This window comes from Papaver somniferum, chromosome 4 (genome assembly GCF_003573695.1).
Source record: "Papaver somniferum cultivar HN1 chromosome 4, ASM357369v1, whole genome shotgun sequence".
NCBI lineage: Eukaryota > Viridiplantae > Streptophyta > Magnoliopsida > Ranunculales > Papaveraceae > Papaver > Papaver somniferum.
This window is the reverse complement of record NC_039361.1, coordinates 159,515,974-159,527,714: the sequence shown is the minus strand read 5'-3', so window position 1 is coordinate 159,527,714 and position 11,741 is coordinate 159,515,974. Positions and strand designations below refer to the sequence as shown.

At 37.0% G+C, this 11,741-nt stretch overlaps 2 long non-coding RNA genes across 2 annotated transcripts; one reads left to right on the top strand and one right to left on the bottom strand.

Annotated features, from left to right (window-relative positions):
* The first annotated feature begins 1,316 nt into the window (after positions 1-1,316).
* On the top strand, positions 1,317-3,236 carry LOC113274424. Its single transcript, XR_003323008.1, has 2 exons — positions 1,317-1,842; positions 2,633-3,236. It is a non-coding gene; the product is annotated as an uncharacterized LOC113274424 (long non-coding RNA).
* Positions 3,237-6,596: 3,360 nt separating this feature from the next.
* On the bottom strand, positions 6,597-11,513 carry LOC113274423. The gene is made up of 7 exons (XR_003323007.1): positions 11,394-11,513; positions 11,166-11,230; positions 9,762-9,822; positions 9,527-9,670; positions 9,241-9,396; positions 7,240-7,281; positions 6,597-7,078 (listed from the first exon to the last, which is right to left on the bottom strand). It is a non-coding gene; the product is annotated as an uncharacterized LOC113274423 (long non-coding RNA).
* Positions 11,514-11,741: the final 228 nt, after the last annotated feature.

Sequence of the window (11,741 nt, the reverse complement as noted above, 5' to 3'; positions counted from 1 at the left end):
ACTTTAATCTTTGTTAATACATGCATGTGTATAAATGCACTAGGCATGGCAAGTGTATCATGCCCACCCACATTTGCATTTCATTCACCCATAAAAAATGAGTAAGCATCCTTAGACTTTAGGTCATTAGATCAATTCTAACCAAGAACAAAAATTAAAATACATTAAAAATGATTCATTTTCTCCAACAGTTCTTATATTTTTTGGTTAGATTCGAAATGGTAAATAATTTTTTACACCAGGAAGAGGTTGATCTTAGTATTGCCTATATTTATGTGAGTTGTGATGAAATTGTGGGTGGGCAACAAAAAACAATGTTATTTTGGATACATATTACGGTCACAGAAAGATGATCGGTCAAGTACTCCGGATAAGGTATTTCTCATAAACTAATCTTGCATATTTATTGGATGATTACATGAATTTCAACGATCCTAATTATGGGGCGGAAGAAAACCAATCAACAAACTATTCAACCCAATGTGGGACCAGACAATCCCACCCTCTATCAATCAAATCCTCTTATGATGGGTTTGGATGTAGAATTTTAAATGTGATATTTACGTGTCCATGAGATTTGCTGGAATTACATTTCCTACAGAATGTTTGGTTGCCCAAATCCCTGGAATCACATTTCCCATGAGAATCAGTTTTCCAGCAAATCTTATGTATGGAGTCCGACCCCTCCCCCCGTAAGGTCTGGTGGGAAACTTATTTAGGGAATTATGTTTAACTTCAAATCTCATATATATATATATATATATATATATATATATAATATTAAAATTCTAAGGATAATACCAACATTATATGGACTTTAAAACAAAATAATTTTATGAATTCTACGAACTTTAAATAAATTACCAAATACAGGAGGAATTTGAATGAATCCCAGAATTTGTAATCCATGGAACAATAAATCCTCGAAATCGTGAATTCTACCAACAAACACACCATCAAGTATCAAATTCTCGAACAATTTAACTTTCACTATAATATTCATGCACTTAAAAGAAGAAAAAAAATCTCATGAAACTATAAATCCTCCGAATCGTAAATTCTGCACACAAACACACCACTAAATGGCTATATGAGTATCAAATTATGGAACAATTTAAATTTCATTATAATATTCATGCACTTAAAAGAAAAATAAATAATAAAAACAGCTTTGTCTAGTCGGTCACAAAATGTGAGTAGGCCTCCAACCGGCTATTTACCTGGCTGTATGTGGAAAGAGGATGAAACATTGTGTGATCTCGGGTATGATCTCGTGGAGTGATCGAGCGGCTGAGAGGGGAGTGTTATGAAAGGCTGACGTGGGTCCCTCACTCAGGAAAACCTGACTTTATTTCTCCGCCGTCTCCATTCCTATTGATTCTCAAGGAGTCCCTCACTCTCAGTTATCTGCTGCTGGTTCTTTTCCTGTTTTCGATCATGTCGTTGTTGAGGATTCTCATTCTGATAGCGAAGGCGAAAGAGGAAATCACAGGGATCCACTGCTTGGTGATGGATTAGAGATTGAAACAGTCATATTTACTTTCTGAAAATGATTAGCAGCGGTCACAACAACTAGATCGTGTAACTGGAGATCAACAATCGAAAGAGCTAGGTTCTGAAAATCATGCGCTAGCTGGTGAAGGGGATGTGGTAGATTCTGGTGCTGGGCTGAAGGCAGCTGATGTTGAGCCGTTCCAATACTAGCTCAAAGCCCTAATGGATTTTTCAAGATCCACCATCTGGGTGGAATTGAGTTTCTTTCGCAACCCCTGTTCGACCAATTCCAGAGTGAAGGCGTAAAGAATATTGATAAAGCTTTGGCTCCTAAGGTTCCCAATATGTGTAATGCTTTCATGACTCAGCTGAAGCGTCTCCATTTTAAGTGTTTTTGATTATTTTTTATGATATAATCTTATGCTAGATTTTCAATTAAGTTGTTTGAAATACTTAATTCTATATGGTTTATGGAGGAAAATCTGAGTGATAATCCGACTGATGATATGATTTTTTTAAAAAAAAATTTTTTTGCCGTATTTTTGTTTTAGAGGATATGTTGAGGTATTAACTGTACACTGTGAACATTGTGGTGCATAACTGTCTGTTATTATTAGGGCCGTTTTCATTAAGTTTCATATTGATAACTGTCTGTTTAAATTCCTGAATTAACTATGTCTCTGGTAGCATTTTGGTGGCTAAGTAACACTAAAGATATCTGATAATTATGATAAGTATTCTGTGCAACAATTGCTCAAGAAATCCCCCTAATGGCTTTTAGGAGAAATTTTGATTGACCCCGAGTATGATTTTTGTTAAACAATCAGAACTATTTGATTTTTAGGTCACAGACACAGAACCCTTGAAGTATTCCTCTTTATTCCTTGAGGTGTATTTGTTTCCGTAACCCAGGTTGCAGCTTTTGCCTAACCAAACCGTACGGTGTTGTCTTTATTTTTAGTGATTGGTAAAGCTTGTACACCTTACAGTATTGTATCGGTCTTTAGTGATTGGTATTTTTGTTTTACCCATCCGTAGTTTACCCTTGCGGTATTTGCTTAAGCATTATCAGCCTTTTAGCATTATTTCTCAACACTTTTCCGCTGTAATTTACTCATTCTTGTATCATGTTTTGCAGAACTTCATACAACAGAAGGAGACCAATCTCTTGTCTATGCGAATGCTGATTTGATTTTCTTCTCGAGCGTCCAAATCTGAGAAGGATTGCAACTACCAGAAACAATTTCAAACAAACTGAACCAGGTGCAGAGAAACCTGTTCGCAATCAGAAAAACTGAACAGGACAAGAATCAGGATAAGGGTGCTGTCAACACCAGTGATAACAACACTGCCACTGGTAACCAACTGATCTCCTCTACAGTCCGGATCCTGCTCGTGAATGCTTTGAAGAATGTAACTGATGAAGTCAAAGTGTTGGGAGACCGTCATGAAAGCATGGGGAAGGAGCTTATTAAGATGCAGAAGGAATTTTCGGATGGGGCAAGGTCTGTGGATAGATTGAAGAGCAATGTGGTCTTGTTGCAAGGTATGATGGAGCTTATTCCTAAGTAGGCTGTGTTTAAGTTGGTTTAGAAAGAACTACATCTGTCTTTCAATTTTGGATAATTAGTATCAACTCTTGTTGGCGAATTTTATGGCAGGATAGTTTATATCGTATCTTTTGTGTAGTTGGATATAAATTTCTTCTTTTATGATACTTGTGTGGAGAAGTTTTTAGGAAATGAATTTATGTCTTTTTTTTTTCCTTGATGAACCTAACATCAACCATTCCTTGTTATTGAGGAAACTTCCGACTACTCGGTACCCAAGTCTTTTGCTCGAGATGGTCTCCCTATTTATATTAGGAACATGGCTGTTATTAATTTGACATGTTCCTAACATTGAGGCCATTCTGACATGAAACTGAGGAACCAGCATCATTTGTTAATGCCCAACAGTTAAATGCCCATTGTTTTGAAACTTATACTGCTGAAGATGTTTTCTTATGGCCATTGATCTTAAACATTGACCATGCCTTCTGTCAAACATTTATCCACCTCATCTGGTAGATACTAGTTTGTATAAGGACTCTTGGTGTAGGAAAAACGATGGTGGTTTTCAACCTTTTAGTGCATGTATCATGGTTTGACCCATGGATAAGGACTCCCTAGATTGTTTTTCCTAAGTTAGGCTTGACAGCGCTTTGCACGGGGTGTTCAGTACAGGAGTACATCCATTTCCATAGCTTTAAATAGAATTGGTGTATCAAATATCATTGGGTAGACTAAGCGAAGCCAGGGAGGACCTTTAAATGACCACTTTTTAATCATTTGCTTTGGCAGACCGTTTACATGATCAAATAATGATACGCCTCCAAGTCTAGAGGCATGTGTAGAGATCGGAAGGCAAGGAACCAGCGATGTTAACTTTACTTACGAAGAAGGGTAAAATAAATGATCTTGATTCCCTTAAGTGGGGCGTTAAATCCTTTACAGTTGCAGATAGCTGCGCTGGAGGCATTGGAGTGGGGAATTGCTGAAGGGATAAAAAGCTCCATTAATAAATATATATGCAAGTCTGTCAAGCAAGGAGCAAATGTTCTTCTTACTGGAAGATTTAGAGAAGGATGCGAACTCTATCAATTCTAAAGTAGAAGATGTAGTGTGCTCAACTAAGAGATGTAAGAAAGAAATTCAAAAGAACATGCATTATGATGGTGTCAATCGGAAAGGAAAAAAAAAATAAAAAAAATATCTGCAACCACCAGGAGCTCATCTCTCTTAATAAGCTGCTCTTGCTTCAACAAATATAGATAAAACTGAGATGAAAACTAGAGAGAAGACGAGTAAATTCAGTTTGTGTGCCTATCGTCTCCCACTTCTGCCAGCTTTCAAGATATACATCCATAAACCAACATAAAGCCATCACATGAAAGTTCATTGCAGTTTATGATAATTTCACTTCAATATATAAGGGCCAATTGTAGGTTCTCCTAATAAATAAGCATGCTTGTAACTCTAAGACTTGACAACTAAATTAATCTAGTAAACTGATGACAGTTACCAATATAAGTTAGTGCATGTGCACTAACTAAAAAAAGCATAAAACACTCTCGAACCTCTGTAGATAGACACATATGCCAAACATGGACGGTCTTGTCTCTTCAAATCCATCTCACGGAAAGCATCAGCATCAACTCCTGTCACTCCTTCTGGTATGAAAGTTTGCAGAGAAAGGAAGTTCTCCTCATGACGGTGCAGCTGATAATCCATCTTGGAGCAATAAGTATCATCATCACCAGAAATAAAGATGTGTCGCGGTTCTTTCATCTTAGATTGAAAGAAACGATCCTCTCTATGAAAACCAGGCAGCACAAGCTGTTGTTTTTCAGAACGCATATTGTAGACTTGAAGATAATTTCCACTGAACCAGTAAAGTAAGATCTGATCCGAGAAACTGAAGATACGAGTAGGAGGTGTAGTGGTACTGCCAAAGCAAAAACAACAGGGATCTGGTGCCAGGTGACCCAGATGACCCAGCCATGTGCTGGTAGAACTTGTACGAACATCAAAACCCTCCTCCTTAACCCACATTTGCTTGACTTTATCCTTCAGTATGTACAGATGAACTTTACAACAACAGCAGCAACTACTACTACCATGATCATCATCACGACAACGATGAGGATAATCACTTCCATTCCCTAAACTTTTTTCTATACGTGCAACACATGGAGATCCCTTGAACTCCAGAAGATGGGGATAATAAACAAGTAAGTGCTTCTGCTGCTCGTCAGTAGCACTTTTAGTTGGGAGATGAATGAACTGAAACTCCTCATCATGGAGATTGAAAGACATTAACATCTCCATCTCATTATTAACAGCATTACTATTATCATGTTGGATACTGTTAGATCCTGCTCCCCCCAGAGTTGTTATTATCTTCCAAACCAAACACCCATTGCTAGTAGTGCAGAAGATGCCTGATTTGTCGCTCCTCGTGGGTGCTCTTATCTTTATAATAGGACGACTGCTGTGACCTGATATGGGCATGCTTGTAGCAGTGACGTTTCTCCATGATTTAGTTCCCAATGTGAATACCAAGAAGTTAAGCTCCTTTCGAGCAGTACGAAAAACACTTACCAACTTGTACTCATTTGCTAAGGAATCGAACCCAAATCCGTGACAGACGATGTGGGCATTGGAGCTGAGTTTCCCGATGCTGGCTGGATAAAATATATAGAGAAATCGTCCCTGTTTGGGTCCAAAATTGCATAACCAGTTGTGTAATTACCCACTTGTGCCATACAAGGTAGACCATTACAGTAACCAACCAGTTCCCATATATAAGGTTGAGTAAGAGTAGTCCGAAACTTTTCAAACCTTAGAACATTGTCATGAGAGTAAAGTCCAGTAGTAATTTTGAAGAAGTGACACCCATAATTAGCATCACCAGTCTTTGTATCAACCGCAGCCCTAACATTTGAAAGCCTGAGGATAACTTGGGGCTGTTTTTGTGATTGAAGGAAATGAGAATAAGTCAAGCGTTTATGATCATTATGAATCGAGTTATACCACAGTTTCGAGACCAGAACAGAGATTAGCAGTGTCGGGACTGGAACCCTGGTTAATATTTCTTCCATAATTATATCATGAGGAAGGTATGTCTTTCTTCGACATGCTCTTTTCTTCTTCTCCAACAAAGCTGGAGTATTCGTATCACCACAATCTTTTCTTCTTCTTCTCCATCACAGCTGGAGTATTTGTATCACCACAATCTATTCTTTTACATGCTCGTTTCATCTTCTGCATCACAGCTGGAGTATTTGTATCAGCATAATCTTGTCTTTCATAAGCTCTTTTCGTCGTCTCTATCACTGTAGTAGTATCCGCGGACATGGTGGTTATATCGTCACCACAACCAATTCGGTTGGGTTGTATGATGCTCATCATCACCATAACTTAAATAATTATTGATGCAGATAGCTGCTAGTTGCTTCCTAGAGAGAAATTGATACCAAAAACTTGGTGTGATGATATATACTAGAAAGCAATAAGTATTTGTCAGTTGCCTCACTGACAAAAACTGGGTGTGATGATATATACTAGAAAGCAATAAGGTTTTGATTGATATAAGAGAGAAGAACACAAGTAACTGTGTAGCCTGCCGAACATCATCAAGCTGTGTTCAGTAACAATATTATTTGTCAGTTGCCTCACTGACAGTCTTTTAACAAAACTAGTACCAAGTAGATGAGATACAAAAACTTAACACCTGACCTAAATAAATCAACCTAATTAACAACCTAGGAATGAGAAACTTTTGTTTCTCCTTGAGCATCATCTAGTAGTTCCCAAACACACAAGCGGTTGCATTCCCTCGAACACAAATTCTCTGTTGGTCCTCACAGCATCAAGTCGAATGATTCTCTGCCATGTCTCGGAGTCTTCATTCTACCAACTTTTTGAACCTGGCCTTTTGAGTCCTCAAACTATGGTTTCGGGTAATTCCTGTTTTAACACGCTCATCATAAATGCACTTTTATAGATGTTTGCACAGTTTCCTCAACTTCTCAAGCTGTTTTCTGCATCATGAAAATAGGAAGCCCCGATCAAAATCATAAAGATTGGCGAGAAAAGAACTTTTCTGGCCTCTCAATACAGAAAGCATAATCACGACATCAGACAATCCTACAAAATGCACTGAAACATACAATAACATGAATAAGACAAGTGGACAATCTACCTCTTCTGACTTCTGGTGATCTTTCTTCTGCTCAGGTAAAAACTGCAAAAAGAAAGAGATGCAGAGGTAAGGAAAACAAAAAGGCCTTACCAATTAAAAACAGGTTTCCTAATTGCCAGCACATAATCCAACCACTCAGAATTATTGGTTCTATTTATCCTGCCAAGAAATTGTATTGCCCACATGAATATGGAAAGATTATGATTATCCTCTTGAATTTGATGATGTCTTTCTAACATGCTTCTAATGCTCAACACCATCTATATAATCAAGATAACATATTACTAAACTAACTGCCATGGGAGAGTGATGTTCTACTGCCCTTGTAAAACCATCTAGCATTAACTGCTAGCATATCAGCCTGCTTACTATTCTCTTTATTAGCTATAGGTCATGCTTTATATAATCATGGTTACCGTTTATGCTGACATCTAACTCACTTCATGCTTAGGATCACATATTCTACATCTAGAAAACATTAACATCGTTTAAGTTATAGTGCATACCACCTTATGATGCTTTAAAACAGTAGACAACAACTTGATGGTAGATACCTTAAACTAGGTTCTATTTTTAGTTGGAAGTGTTGGAATTTCAGCATCTCAATCATCATTTATTAGAATTAAACATGATCATAAATACCTTTACGCTGAAACAATTCTTGATCCTAGTATTAGCATATTCTACAAGCTAGGATAACACCAAACAATCAGTCCATTCTAAATAGGAATGGTTCAACATGAACAAGTTCTAATTTAGGTACAAGAGAATCATGTATATGTACCAAAATGGCACTTCTAATACTATCCTATTTCTGAACCGAGCTCAAGATTATATCACACCTGCAGTGCGAAAGAAGTGTGAAAACCAATCTCATCTTTCAAGATTTTTTTAACAGAAGTTCCTAAATTGTAGACTAAATTTAACATCTCAACAGAGTGGTTCAGACTTCAAACACATAAGAGAATTATTAACCGAAGATAGTGATAGCCAATTATTGTTTATTTCTTTATCAGTCAGACCACCCATCATCCGAACACATTTTCACATAAGTCGGAACGAAGAACAAATCTGCTTCCTCTTTCTTCAATGTCCGAAACCTCGACTTAAGGAGCATTTGATGGATTTAAAATTTTTAACCTATAAGATAATAAAGTGAAACAAATCTATTGAACAGCATAAGATTACTTCGCAACATATGCATATGGCCTCATAGCACGGGTAAATTCTGGTTTGATTGGGGGACACCTCATTGAAGATTAAATTTTCAGGGTTTTATGAGGTATCCAGGATCAAAGATTAATGGGTAGCAATTTATTACAGGCATGGGACATCAATCTTAGACGACGACACAGACCATGAAGTTAATGAAGGTGCTGCACTATAACAGCCCTGTTCTTAATAGCACTCAATGAAGAACAAGACTCCGGAGATGAACATGGGAGCAACATGAGGGTGTCCACAGTTAATTTCTGCTATAGATCTTTAATATCTGACAAGTCTAACTGCACAGACCCTAATAACGAGATCTGGGTCCAATTAGTTTCTGCAAAGGTTGCCTTTCTTGTGTGGCTTGATAATCATAATTCAATTATAACTCCAAATAATCTAGTTTCTCGTGGAAAATAGGTTTAGTCTCTCCAAAGGAATTAGCTCAGCTGCAGTTTCAGGGAGGAGAGAGTTGGATTCTATGAGAAGTACTTGGGCCGGGGATATACATATGAAAATCAGATAAATCTTGTGCCACCTTCAAATTTCTTGAAGATAAGAGGGAGAGTAAACTAGCAGGATGGAAGAGACATTTCTTATCTCATGCAGGAAGAATTTTAATTATTAATTCAGAGTGTGCTAGCCCTCATTCCTCCTTTCCTTTTTAATCATAAACACTGTGGTAGCAAGACTCTCAAGACTATGAGGACTCTTTGGTGGGGTCAAGAGATCAGATGCAAATAAAAAAAAATGAAACACCAATTATTTTTTACCATCTCTGCCATACATTACCTGAGTTCCCCATTGGCCTTTCAAGCAAGAATCAACTGTAATTTGACCATCTCTGCCATACATCAACTCTTTAAGACCATCAATTTCCATTTTCTTCATAAACATAGATCTTTAAAGAAAGTTGTTTAGGCCAACCATCGTTGATGAAATAAAGATCTTTTGATGATGATTTGTTGAAGAAAGAAGCAGAGTAATTGTTAGGGAAATATAGATTAAAGGTTCTTGTAAGAAAATATGTAGTTGTAATTAGAATCAAGGCAAGGATTTGATTTGTTCTTGTACATACTGGATAATTAATTGATGAAAAGTTGTTTCTAGTTTTATCTGAACTTGCCATCATTGGTTTGCTTGAGAACTGTGACAAAGCGCTTAGCCGTGAAATATGAGTGACGCAATGAGAATTCCGAACTAACCGAGGGATTACGTAATCCTGTTCAAAGAAGAAGACAAAGCCAGTGAAATCAGAACATTAGATTTCTAATTTTAAAATTTGTGTACTAAGGTAACTGGGAAGAACTTACAGATATATTTCACTTCAGTTTATGGAAGCACAAAGATTCTGAGCTATACTCCTTACAAAGTCTGCATCAAAACACCAATAAGTTTCAGAATAACAGGATAAGACCATTTGAAAGCTTATCAATGCTTAAAACAATTCAAAAGTACATCCACAAAAGTCAAATACAAATTGAGCTCAATAAAGCTAACCAGACAATTTATATCAGCAAAAGTAAAACACTAACTGTATATCCAGACATCAAAGAACATAAATGTGTACCCAAGAATAAGCAAGAACATGATGAGACTAGCTCAAGTCATTCACAATCAGCACTTCACCCTGCTAACAACTGACTTGGCTCTTATATCTTTAGTGATCAGTTGACTAGAGCTAGAATGATTCATGACTTCTAGATTAGAGAGAGAGAGGATGAATAGGAAGTCATTGAAACCCAAACTGACCAAACAACATGGTAACATAGATTCACTATAGTATATTATTGCATGAGTGAATGCAACTACACACACATTTCTTCATATCTACAGTGAAGAGTCCTGTACCAATACCAAACCAAATCAAAGGCGACCAGTTCATCAATAGCTGTTGCCCTAACCCAGCACCAAGGCTAATGTGTCAATATCCACGGGAGGAAGTCATACCAGCATGTCTGCAAGATGCCAGTGGGATGATTGCTGGCATCGAAGATTAAGTTCATTGGCGTAGAGAGAACGAAACAATATGCCTAAGAGATACTGAACTGAAATTTAAAAATAAAATAAAATAATGTATCCAGTAGTTTCTTAAAACCTAACCATGAATATGAAAAAACAATAATATGATTAACCAAAGACATCATAAGATTCATAACCAAAATTTAGTAATCTTGGTCCATGTCCAACCAGTTATGACCGTAACATCAATGTTTATGGTCCTGCATAGGTCACCTCAACCTCTGTAATGGACGTGATTTGCTTTACTACTCCAGATGAATACACAAGATCAATCACTCCCTTGAGTGGACGCAAAGTAAATTATTTCATCACTGGTTTTTCAGGAAACCAAAAGGTAGAGTCATTAGATATAGCTTCATTCGTCCGATTTAGTGAACAGTAAACAAAAAGATTATGTAACATGCACCCTTTTTTGTGTTTTTTTTATATCTGTCTTTTCTTCATTCGTTAAGCACAATGTAAAATGCCAAAACATGGTTTGGTGACTTCGGTCTTTAAACATGAATCATGTCTTTTTTGGTCGGCACTCAGTGTTGCACCAGTAATCTAGTTTATACTTCAGAAAGACACAATGAACACACAAAATAGCGTCTTAATAACAGTGAAAAACCTAGTGTATGCTCCTACTTAGAATAAACCAAATTATTACGCAAGCATAGAGAAAGAACTTGTTTATCAGGATTCAATATACTTACCCCCTAATCAAATGATAAACCAAAGAATATAAATGAAGAGTATAGATTCACCAGATCTCCCAAACCTGTGGAAATTAAATGGGAGAAAGTAAATTTACGATCGAAGTGTTTGTAAGATTGCACAACCAAATCTCTTCTTCTCTAATTCTTCTTTGAAAATCCAATACAGAACATCAATTAAAAGATGAATAGAACCCCAAATTAAAAAAATTCAATTTGTAACTAAACCTGATGAAGTTGATGCTGGAGAGTGAAACGAGAATGAGTGAAATCGTCAGCAGAAGTATAAGTTTTACAGGGGGTTAGTCGTGGGAGAGTTCGAGAGATTTTAATGTATTTAGGTTTTTTCCTGTTAGTCCTAAGTGAGTTCGAGGGAGTCTCTCCAAATCTCCGTTAGTCGTGGGGGAGTTTAGAGGAGTCTCCTAAATTCTCTAGAAAACACCTGTTAGTCGATGGGGAGTTTAAAAAAAAGCTCTTGAACTCCCTGTTAGTCATAAAACCCTACAATACTATGGAGTTGGTTGCTTTGGGGAGTTCGAAGGAGTTTTTAGTGTATTTTGGTCTCACAACAAATCT